Source organism: Oryctolagus cuniculus, chromosome 11 (genome assembly GCF_964237555.1).
Source record: "Oryctolagus cuniculus chromosome 11, mOryCun1.1, whole genome shotgun sequence".
NCBI lineage: Eukaryota > Metazoa > Chordata > Mammalia > Lagomorpha > Leporidae > Oryctolagus > Oryctolagus cuniculus.
This window is the reverse complement of record NC_091442.1, coordinates 79644260-79656544: the sequence shown is the minus strand read 5'-3', so window position 1 is coordinate 79656544 and position 12285 is coordinate 79644260. Positions and strand designations below refer to the sequence as shown.

Sequence of the window (12285 nt, the reverse complement as noted above, 5' to 3'; positions counted from 1 at the left end):
GCAGCATAACATGAATACTCAGCAAATCACAATTTCTTTTTCTTTTCAAAGGATCAGAATACAACATCAAGATACTTTGCTCAACATAAAAACCATCATATATTTCAAGTAACTACAGTGTGCCGGGAATAGTATTTGGCATTTTACCCACATCATCTGATTTATTCTTTTTACAGTCCTTCAAGGTGTATAGTATCATCGTCTCACAGATAAACATATGCCAAGAAGTCAAGTACTAACCCAAGCATATGGAACCAATTAGTTTGCAGAGCTGTATTTGAAACCACATCTGATTCTCTTTCTTTTACACTACCCTCTCTTAAAACACTTACAGAATTTATTAATGTTCATAAGTGAAAGTTAATAGCTCAAATAAATAGTCACAGAAAGGTGAAATAATTTTTAAATATGGATCATTCAGTTACCAATTTATTCACAATCAAATGTTACACATCATTCTTGGACTCACTGTAAAATATAAAAATATATACAAGTCCAGATATCAGAAATATCTTTAGGTTGGGTGCAAACTCAATTAGCTATACTCAGTAGAGTATAGCTGTGGAAGATAGGGACAACACAGTCCTGACAGAAATCAAGCAGGTCAGGTCTGGGAGCCCCTCTTCTATTCAGAAACATGGAGAGAAAGGATAAAATTTTGATGAAAACCAGTAGCACTGTAAAACTCATTGACCTAAGAGAGTTTCATTCAACAGGAACACTATCAAACCCAAACAAGTGTATGGAGGACAAATGTCGACCTGAGGAACAGAATTTACCTTGGCTCCAGGAGCCACTTTACACATAAGCTGATACCATGAAAATAAGGATTGCCATATTTAGAAAAGGTCACAGCAGGCAGGAATGCTTTCAGATTCCTGCTACAGTATCAGGACGCGTCAATCATCACTACGTGTTTTTGTACAGTACTTGCAGTTGGAGGCCTGAGAATAAGGCTGCAATTGTACTGAATTTACCCTGGATTGGCCCCAGCACACAAATAAAACAGGGTTATAAGCCTGTTCTGCACTTCATCATGCAGATGTATACCAGAGAAGCGATTCTCAACCCCTGGGCCCTGCCTCCCTCCAAGAGGGCGTCTGGCAGTGTCTGCAGCCATGGATTGCCACACCGTGGGGGCAGGGATGCTACATGCATCCAGAGGTGGAGGAGTCTACAGCGCACGGGACTGCCTCCCCTCAGCAGAGACGTGTCCGGCCCAAGATGGCCAGTGTGGAGCTGAGAACCTCCGGTCCGGGGGAGGCTATCGCATTGGTGGCGGGAGGGGGCGTTTTGGTCACCGCTCCCCATTCCCTAAATCCCAATGCTCAGGGCTGGTTACCCTAGCAGAGAGGTCCTCAGCAGGCCCACAGTGTGGACTGCGTGGAGACGGCGTTGTCTTCTTTCCATGTAAAACATAAAGCACCTGTAGCTCGGGCTGTAGATCCCTGTGGTTGTCACTGGCACCGTTGGCGTTTTCCGGCCTCAACAAACCAGAACCCAGATCCTACCAGCACCCAGGTTTCTCCCTGGTTTAGATTTCCTCCCCTCGGCAACGTGCGCTGTATCCTATGCCCTCTGCAGCTCTGCTTAAATAGCTCTAGTGATCTGGTTCCCTAAGATTTCTTCTATCAAAAATGAGATGACTCGAACTAGACAGAGGGAACCCCCTATGGGAGGGGTACGGATGGCTTGGTAAGGAGGGGAAGGCCCAAAGCCAGTCAGGTCCAAATCCTATCCCAGCTCCAGCACCCACTGATCTGATGCTCACAGGCAGGTTATCTTTACTCTCTGGCCTCAGTTACTTCATCTTATAAAATGGTGGCATAGCATATTTCCTGCAGCACATTGCTGCTGGTATAATGCCCTGCTTAGCCACAGAGAGGCCCCTTGTACTTGGATGCTGTTCCACCCTGTGTTGCTATCTCAGGGAATGGCTATCAGTGAAAGTCTCTTCCAGTACGGAAACTACACAGACTTATTTAAATTTTTTAGATTTAATCATTTATTTTGAAAGATTTACAGAGACAGCCGCAAAGGGAAGCACTGGGCCAGCCCAAAGTCAGGAGCTTCATCCAGGTCTCACACATGGGTGGCAAGGGATCAAACACTTGGACCATCCTTCACTGCTTTTCCCAGGCCATTAGCAGGGACGTAGAGCAGCCAGGAAATGAACCAGTGTCCATATGGGGATACTGGTGTCATGCAGCTGCTTTACCTGCTACATCACAGGGATAACCCTGGCACCACAGAGACAAAAAATTTAAAAGTGTCTTCCAGGCCACCATTGTTCCCTTTGCAGATACTCAAAGGTTTGCTTGAGACACTGTATCATTTTCTGGATTTGTATTTTCATGTGGTCCCTTGGGCTCTGAGAATGGGGACGCCAGATTCTTTTGAAACCTTGAGGACCTAGATGGGAATTTCTTTTTGTGTCATAGAACTCTGGCATTCTGTGAAGCTTCTGGACCCCTTGCCAAAGTATTTTTAAGTGCATAAAATGAACCACAGTTCACCAATTCCTGAAATTTAAAGGAATGTGTGGACTCTGAGTTAAGAATTTTGGTTTAGGGCAGTGTTTCTCAACCTGAATTGTGGAGGAATCTGACAGTTTCTGATTGTTAAAAATTGTATTGTTAATCATAAAGAAAGAGCCACCACAAGCATATTATGACTCATTTGGAGAGGTTAACAGGTTTATTTCTCTTTTACAATCTCAGTGTGCCAACACTGAGTAATGAACTACTGCTAGATTGACTGATAAGAAAACGTCAGACACTAAGTAATATATTGGGGTGAAATAACTTTTTAGTTCAGTGAAGGAAAGAAGTTTTCATGGTGGATGCATACCAAAAGAGAAAATGGAGAACTGAACCTCACTGAGCACACAGTACAGGAAATACCTGGGTTGAAAAGAACCCATGCCATAGCCAGAGAAGGCAGTCCTATATATGTGCAGCCAGTATTGGTTTAATTTTAACAAAGCATAAAAAAAAAAGGAATTGGGCTAGCGCTGCAGCTCACTAGGCTAATCCTCCGCCTTGCGGCACCGGCACACCAGGTTCTAGTCCCAGTCGGGGCACCGGATTCTGTCCCAGTTGCCCCTCTTCCAGGCCAGCTCTCTGCTGTGGCCCGGGAAGGCAGTGGAGGATGGCCCAAGTGCTGGGGCCCTGCACCCCATGGGAGACCAGGAGAAGCACCTGGCTCCTGCCTTCGGATCAGCGCAGTGCGCTGGCCTCAGCGCACCGGCCGCGGTGGCCATTGGAGGGTGAACCAACGGCAAAGGAAGACCTTTCTCTCTCTCTCTCTCTCTTTCTCTCTCTCTCTCACTGTCCACTCTGCCTGTCAAAAAAAAAAAAAAAAAAAAAAAAAAAAAAGAAGTTGGGGGCCAGCTCTGTGGTGTAGCGGGTAAAGCCGCTGCCTATAGTGCCAGCATCCCATATGGGCACTGGCTCGAGTCCTAGCTTCCACTTCTGATCCAGCTCTCTGCTATGGCCTGGGAAAGCAGTAGAAGGTGGCCCAAGTCCTTGGACCTCTGCACCCATGTGGGAGACCCGGAAGAAGCTCCTGGCTTTAGATCAGTGCCACTCTGGCCATTGCAGTCATCTAGGGAGTGAACCAGCAGATGGAAGACTTTCTCTGCCCCTGCCTCTCTGTAACTCTAACTTTCAAATACATAAGTAAATCTTTAACAAAAAATAAAATGAGAAAACTAACAGATCAAATAGGCAAACTAGGTTCATTTGGCAAATAAACAGTAATTTGGCATATGAACAACTAGATCAGACTTCATGTAAAAATCATGTGAATATTAAATTGTATAAAGCTGTCCCTTGTAATTTCGGCAAATTGTGGATTTCTGTGCCAGTTCTTGGGGCTCATGGTTAGCCAGCTTACAGCATGGTTGCATTTTAATTAAAATATTTGTTTTGGCAGATAGTGATCCAAATCTGTGTCAAGAATGTTGCTGTACTCCAAGTGACAACAGGATATAGGATTACTGTAAGTAGCAAAGCTAAGGTAAACAAACACAGGAGAGTTTACATGGTGGTAGGTAGGTTTCCTGGTGTAGTGAAGTTGGACTTAGGTTAGCAGAGAGGAATGTTAGAGAGGTTTTTTGGTTGAAATTAGTAGTTTGGGTGTGAGATTGGTGCATCTAGGCCACTTTTACTTCCAGCTGGGTGGATGAAGTCTGGGTGGAGAGGAAGGCATTCCTGTGCTTGTTATTTGGTCCCTCCATGGTTGATCATACTCAGTGATTTGTCTCTGCTCCTCACAGGCAATAAAGTAAATGATTTTTTTGGAGACAGCTTGTGGTACTGGTGTCAAAACATGACCTTGATTTGCTTCTTCAAAGATAAAGTGACCTCATTGAGTAGCTGAACCCTTGAATTTGGTAGCTGAGTTCAGGTCCAGTAGTGCTCCTGGAGGAAAAGGCTGTCAAAATTGTTGGAATTTTGCAAAATACTTTACAAACACTGCCAGTAAATACTTAGAACCAACTATGAGAGATTTCTCATCCATTTCTTTCTTTCTTTCTTTCTTCCTTTTTTTTTTTTTTTTTTGACAGGCAGAGTGGACAGTGAGAGAGAGAGACAGAGAGAAAGGTCTTCCTTTTTTCCGTTGGTTCATCCCCCAAATGGCTGCTATGGTCGGCGAACTGCGCTGATCTGAAGCCAGGAGCCAGGTGCTTCTCCTGGTCTCCCATGCGGGTGCAGGGCCCAAGCACTTGAGCCATCCTCCACTGCACTCCCGGGCTACAGCTGAGAGCTGGACTGGAAGAGGAGCAACCGGGACAGAATCCGGCACCCTGACCAGGACTAGAACCTGGGGTGCCGGCGCCGCAGGTGGAGGATTAGCCTATTGAGCTGCGGCGCCGACCTTCTCATCCATTTCCATGTTCAAATTGAGGAAAGAGTTGAGGTTCAGAGATAACGGACCTTAATTGGCTTTCAAACTTACATCTGTATAACTCCGCTCCATGCTATTTTCCTTACACCAGGAATGTGTAAGTGATGGCATATGTACCACAGTTTCCATGGCAGGTGTTATAAATCACATTAATTTTTGATCCTGCTCCTGCACTACACTTCATAATCTTCCTCGGTGTAAGTTCAGGAATGCATTATCAGTGGATTAGCAAGATGAACCCATTTTGCAATGCTAAAAGCAAATCACGCAGACTTCCAGAAGCCCTTTCTATATATCTCTGTGTCATTGGTAATGTTGTATTGCCATAATGCCCTAAGGACCAGATTTGATCCTCAATCATTTTTTTTGAAGATTTATTTTATTTATTTGAAAGACAGAATTACAGAGAATGGTAGAGACAGAGAGAGAGGTCTTCCATCCTCTGGTTCACTCCCCAGATGGCCACAGTGGCCAGAGCTGAGCTGATCCGAAGTCAGGAGCCAGAAGCGTCTTCCAGGTCTCCCACGTGGGTGCAGGAGCCAAGGACGTGGGCCATCTTCTGCTTTCCCAGGCCATAGCGGAGAGCTGGATCGGAAGAGGAGCAGCTGGGACCAGAGCCGGCACGCATATGGGATGTCGGTGCTTTAGGCCAAGGCTTTAACCCGCTGTGCCACAGCGCTGGCCCCAATCCTCAATCATTTTATTCTAAATCCTAACCCAGTCTACAGCTTATAACATGTTGAAGTAATGCATTTATATGACTGCTCTGTAATTAGAAAAGCCTTGTACAGTGTTTATAAGCTGTCCCTATTCTAAAAGAATCATTTGAGATACACAAATGAAGTCAGGATTTAGCTGGATAATGGAGGGAGGTATGTCTGTTGTCTTGAGGGGGATGGTTAGGGTCATAATGATAGAATGGATATGTGATAGGTAGGGGAAGATGAGTATATATATTGATAAGAAAGGTTGAACACTATTAAATATTGATGGCAAATGGTGCTTTGTTGAATGCCTGCTATGCAAGAGTTTTCCTATCAAATCCTCTTAAAAAGTCTCTAAAGATTGGGGCCAGTGCTGTGGCATAGCAGGTAAAGCTGCCACCTGCAGTGCCGCCATCCCATATGGGCACCAGTTTAAGTCCCAGCTGCTCCACTTCTGACCCGGCTCTCTGCTGTAACCTGGGAAAGCAGTGGAGGATGGCCCAAATCCTTGACCCCTTGCACCGGTGTGGGAGACCCAGAGGAAGCTCCTGGATCCTGGCTTTGGATTGGCGCAGCTCCAGCTGCTGTGGCCAGTTGGGGAGTGAACCAGCAGATGGAAGACATCTCTCTCTGCCTCTCTTTTCTCTATGTAACTCTTACTTTCAAGTAAATAAATAAATCTTTAAAAAAAAAACTCTCTAAAGAACATACTGTCACCCCTATTTTACATATGAGAGAAATAACACTTTTTTGGCTACAAAACCCATGGCATGAGTTCACCATTAAGCTAAGCAGTCTTAAAGACTAGATTGAGGTTTTAGCTTTGAGATGAGGAGCCAAATAAAACAGGTGCCCAGTCATGAAAATATCCTTGGTTTGGTAGTACCTGCTGGATCAAAAGGAAGTGAAATAAGCAGGTAATTGGTATAGTAGAAGAAAACAGTTTATAATAGGCATTGAGTAAAGTTAATTTCCAATTATCTACAACTTTGAAATCCTGGTCTTTCTAAAAATCATTGTAATTAGGAATAGTTCTACTAACTAACCTTTTTTATTTTAAGATTTATTTATTTATTTTGAAAGTCAGGGCTACAGAGAGAAATCTTGCATCCACTGGTTCACTTCCCTGATGGCTTTAACAGCCAGCACTGGACCAGACCAGCGTCAGGAGCTTCTTCTGTTCTTCCATGTGGATTGTAAGGGCCTAAACACTTGGGCCATCCCATGCTGTTTTCCCCAGGCCATTAGCAAAGAGCTGGATCAGAAGTGGAGGCTGGGACACAAACTTGACACCCTTATGGGATGCAAGCCTTCCAATGCAGCAGCTTAACCTACTAAGCCACAGTGCTGGACCCAGCTTTCTTTCTTTCTTTTTAAAGATTTTATTTATTTATTTGAGAGGTAGAATTACAGACAGTGAGAGAAAGAATCAGAAAAGTCTTCCATCCAATGGTTTGATCCCCAAATGGCCTAAACGGCAGGAGCTGAGCTGATCTGAAGTCAGGAGCCAGGAGCTGCTTCTGGGTCTCCTATACCAGTGCAAGGGCCCAAGAACTTGGGCCACCTTCTACTGCTTCCCCAGGCCATAGCAGAAAGCTGGATCAGAAGAGGAACAGCTGGGACTAGAAAAAGCACCCATATGAGATGCTGGCGCTGCAGGTGGAGGATTAACCCACTGCGCCACAGTGCCAGCCCTGGACCCAGCTTTCTTTAAAAAGTAAATCCACCCTGGATCTGACTTGAGACTGGTTCATAATAAGTTCTTTTGGAAAATTGGGTTACAGCCAGATTCTAGTGTAATAAGACTTATATGTCGTAATATATTGTCAAGGCTTCTGGCAGCATTTAGAATCTGAGTTTATAGACAGATGAACACCAAACCTTTAGAATTAGATCACATAACTGAAACTGTGAAATTCATGAATTCAAGTCATTCAGATTCTAAAGATGATGACTGTAGCACCAGTGATAGAATGATCCCTGTAATTGTTTTGCAGCCCTCAGTTGGTTCACCAGAAAATGATGTAACTTCCCTCCCCCAAGATGACTCAGATTTAGGCTATATTTAGGCTATATTTAGGCTATATTTAGGCTATATTTAGGCTATAGTAATTTTCCTGTAAGTATAAATCTTATAGGCGCGCTGCGGCTGGCACTGCACTGATCCGATGGCAGGAACCAGGTACTTATCCTGGTCTCCTATGGGGTGCAGGGCCCAAGCACTTGGACCATCCTCCACTGCACTCCCTGGCCACAGCAGGGAGCTGGCCTGGAAGAGGGGCAACCAGGACAGAATCCGGCGCCCCGACCGGGACTAGAACCTGGTGTGCCAGTGCCGCAAGGCGGAAGATTAGCCTAGTGAGCCGCGGCGCCGGCCCTGAACTCTTTCTAACATCAAAAAAACCAAAAGGGCTGGTGCTCTGGCTCACTTGGTTAATCATTTGGCTGTGGCGCTGGCATCCCATATGGGCACTGGTTCTAGTCCCAGCTGCTCCACTTCTGATCCAGCTCCCTGCTATGGCCCGGGAGGGCAGTGGAGGATGGCCCGAGCACTTGGGCTCCTGTACCCGCATAGGAGACCAGGAAGAAGTACCTGGCTCCTGGCTTCGGATCGGTGTAGCTCTGGCCATTGTGGCCATTTGGGGAGGGAACCAATGGAAGGAAGACCTTTCTCTCTGTCTCTCTCTGTCTATAACTCTACCTGTCAAATTAAAACAAACACACACACACACAAACAAAGAACAAGACAAAAAAAATACAATAAACTTGTGTTCAATATTTTTTAAAATAATGGTTTCTTTTATTTCATTTTTTAAGATTTATTTGAAGTCAGGAAGAGAAACAGAGAGATATCTTTCCATCTGCTGGTTCACTCCCCAGGTGGCTGTAATGGCCAGGGCTGGACCAAGCTGAAGCCAGGAGCTTCATCTAGGTCTTCTGCAAGGGTTGCAGGAGCCCAATCCTCCGTTGCTTTTTTCCAGGCCATGAGTAGGGAGCTGGATCAGAATTGGAGCAGCCAGGATATGAACTGGTACCCATAGGGATACAGGCATTGCAGGCAGCGGCTTTATCCGCTACTCCAGTATGCCAGCCCCAGTTTTGATTTTTTTTTTTTTTTGAGATTTGTGTTAAATGGGATTTCATTTCTACCATTTCCATTCTGTAAATTAATGCACAGGCTTTGAGAAGGGCATGCAGCATCCATTGCTCAGTGTAGATTCAGTTTGGTGTAATGAATGGCAATTGTCATGGAGTAGTGCAACCAAAGACTTGAAGGAAAAATGAAGCCTTGCATTCTTGTAGGCAGAACAATGCCTACAGTGACAGAAATGAAAGACCATCACCTTCCTTCTGTCAAATTCAGGCAATCTCCAAAGAGATTCTGCCTAAAAGTGCAAATTTGAACTTCATTTTAGACACTCACCACCAACGGTAGAACTATTGTTAAACTTCAGTCCCAGAAAAAAATTTTGAGTCATCAGCCAATTTTTTTTTCTTTACCCTGTTTGTTGCTCTACAGATGCATTTTTGCATATTGGTCAATGGACTTTCTTCCTGGAGTACTGATAGCAGGATACATATTATAAAATGTTCTCTCCATCTTCAACTTATCAGTTACTGGATTATTGCATGTAATTCTTTATCTTCACAGTACCTGTCTCTGAGGTAGAGAGATAAACCTTTTCCCAATTATAGAATGACAAAATTAAACCCAATGCTGCACAACTGTTAAACTAGTAAAGTTAACCCAATGTTATCTAAATGAATAAACCTACCCACCCTCCTTCTTTCCATTATAAAATATTTCAGACATGCAAAATAGAGAATAATATAACATTTAACTACCCATGATATAATTTAGAAAAAAAGTATAAATGCAGCTGAGGTTTTCTGAGGATGCTATTCTCTTGCAGTATTTTATTTTTTAATTTTTTTAAACTTTTATTTAATAAATATAAATTTCAAAAGTACAACTTTTGGATTATAGTGGGTTTTCCCCTTATAACCACCCCCCCCCACCAGCAAACCATCCCATCTCCTACTCCCTCTCCCATCCCATTCACATCAAGATTAATTTTTAATTATCTTTATATACAGAAGATCAACTTAGTATATACTAAGTAAAGATTTCAACAGTTTGCACCTACACAGACACACAAAGTGTAAAGTACTGTTTGAGTACTAGTTTTAAAGTAGAAGTTCTCTCCTCCTTTCAGAGATAAGTACCTCCTTCTTTGATGGCCCATTCTTTCCACTGGGATCTCACTCGCAGAGATCTTTCATTTAGTTGGTTTTTTTTTTTTTTTTTTCCAGAGTGTTTTGGCTTTCCATGCCTAAAATACTCTCATGGGCTTTTCAGCCAGATCTGAATGCCTTAAGGGGTGATTCTGAGGCCAGAGTGCTGTTTAGGGCATTTGCCATTCTATGTGTCTGCTGTGTAACCCACTTCCCACATTGGGTCATTCTCTCCTTTTTAATTCTATCGATTATTATTAGCAGACACTGGTCTTATTTATATGATCCCTTGGACATTGAATCCTATCTTTATGATCAATTATGAACTTAAACCTCGTGCAGCATTTTCTTATATCATAGAAAAGGTTGTTCAAAAATCCTTATGAAAACCCTTAAGGTACATGAAACTTTAAGTATTTTGATAAAGCTAAATACTCTAGTAGGTAGTGTAAGGAATGCATCAAGGTCCTCATCCTTGATGGGAAGAATTTTATAAATGACGGAAAGTTGAGTGTTGAGGCATTTAATGAGTATTTCTTGAGTGGAAATTCACATTTATCTTATGTCACACACATTAGAGTTGACTTTCAAGAAGTGAATTTGGGGCCGCCTGCAGTGTTGGCATCCTGGCTGCTCCACTTCTGATCTAGTTCTGCCATGGCTGGGGAAAGCAGTAGAAGATGGCCCAAGTCCTTGGGCCTCTTCACCCATGTGGGAGACCCAGAAGAAGCTCCTGGCTCTTGGCTTCAGATCAGCACAGCTCTGGCTGTTGCTGTCAATTGGGGAGTGTACCAGTGAATAGAAGATCTCTCTCTCTCTCTCTCTCTCTCCTTCTCCTTCTCTTTCTGCGTAATTCTTTCATATAAATAAAATAATTTAAAAAGAGAATTGAATTTAATGTTACCTGAATTATATAAAGAAAGGAAAGATACAAGTCCTTTCAAAAAAATCCATACTGTTCTTCAAAGGCAGGGAAGAGAATAACATAAAGAAATTAGTTATGTTTTTATGAATGTATTTTAAATGTTTCTCAGAGACAACCTTCATGATACCAAACACTTCACTTTTTAATGCATTGGCCAATGTCTCAATCATAGAAATGCCTTGGCAGTCACCAGGTATTTTAGGAGCCAGCTGATGCTCTTAATCCAATATAAGTAATTCTGGTTCGATTATCAATGGCCTGTATTTCACCTTTGTTTTTCCCAGGAATTGTAAGGAGACTTCCAGCAGATGTCTGTTGTATCCATGAGCACTCAGAAGTTGAGTAACTTTGGAGGGAAGGGCCAAATTCAATATCATAATCCCTAATTGCACTCCAAACTGAAGGCAGTTCAGGCTGCTACAACCAATGCTGTGTGTCTGTTTTTATAGGCAGGCTCATGTTTCATTCTAGATTTAAGAAATGGAACAGCTGTCTCTAGCAAAGGGAATAAAAGATATATGTAACCACAAAAGGAAAGTTTTCAAATATGTTCACTTGTTGTTGCAAGGTACTGCAGCAAGGTACATTTATGAACCTTAGAATTAATTTGCTACAAATCAAAACTGATGGTTTGGTGATAGCTAGTCTTGGTAGGTTTTTTCTGTGTTGTTTGTTGATATCGTTTGTTTCAAAGAACAGTGGCTTCAATTCAGAATGATTCAAAAGGAGAATTTATTGATTCACAAAAGTGAGCAGTCCAGGATAAGATGAGGAACAGTTGAACTCGGGAGCTCAAAGGATTTAACCATCTTTATTTTCATTTTTGCTAGATTAATTCTTAAATTCTTATAGTGGCCAAACAGCTGCTAGCACCTCCACCTCCATACTCATGTTGTTAAACCAAGGCCCTCAGTTCAGCTTTCCTTTAACTAGATTGGATTACACACCCAGTGCTTCTTGCCAGTTACTGTGGCAAGAGCAAGGAATGCAGTGATCTAACCATGGTGGGAGACTGGACATCAGACCAGAGATAAGAAAGGATTTGTTACCCTCAGAAATGAGTAATAACAATGTTTCCTGGTGACAAGAACCAGGGAGTTTCCAAGTTTTTAGCTGAAATTAAGGTGAAATAATCTGACTCAGTTTTTCTGCCACAAATTACTGAGTATTCACATTCAAAATGATGACAATTTGCAACTAGCAAATTCTTATTTTTCCAGGGATTTCTAGTCCTAGTTGTATGATATTCCAAAGAGTATCGTGGAGTCATTATGGTTTCAAAAGCAAGTGATTGAAATTTACTTGCATTTCACAACTTTCTGGAGATGAGATTTCATGAAATTCAATGCAGGAGAAATGCTATGTTTTAAATCATAAGAGTTCTTTCATGTGCAATTAAGGAGTCAATAAAAATTCTTCAGTTGTTCCTTAAGTGTAAGAATCTTTCCTTAGTAAGAAATTATTTTTCTTGGGGCCAGTGTTGTGGTGTAGTGGGTTAAGCTGCCACCT

General features: G+C 42.7%; 1 long non-coding RNA gene across 2 annotated transcripts in view; it reads left to right on the top strand.

The window, feature by feature from the left end:
- Positions 1–1526: 1526 nt before the first annotated feature.
- The window catches only part of LOC103348333 (uncharacterized), a 166085-nt gene continuing 155326 nt past the window's right edge, over positions 1527–12285 (top strand). For both annotated transcript variants that reach the window (XR_011380180.1, XR_007919743.2), the window contains exons 1-2: positions 1527–1695; positions 3937–4002. This is a non-coding gene — a long non-coding RNA (uncharacterized lncRNA). The remainder of the gene's footprint in view (positions 1696–3936; positions 4003–12285) is intronic.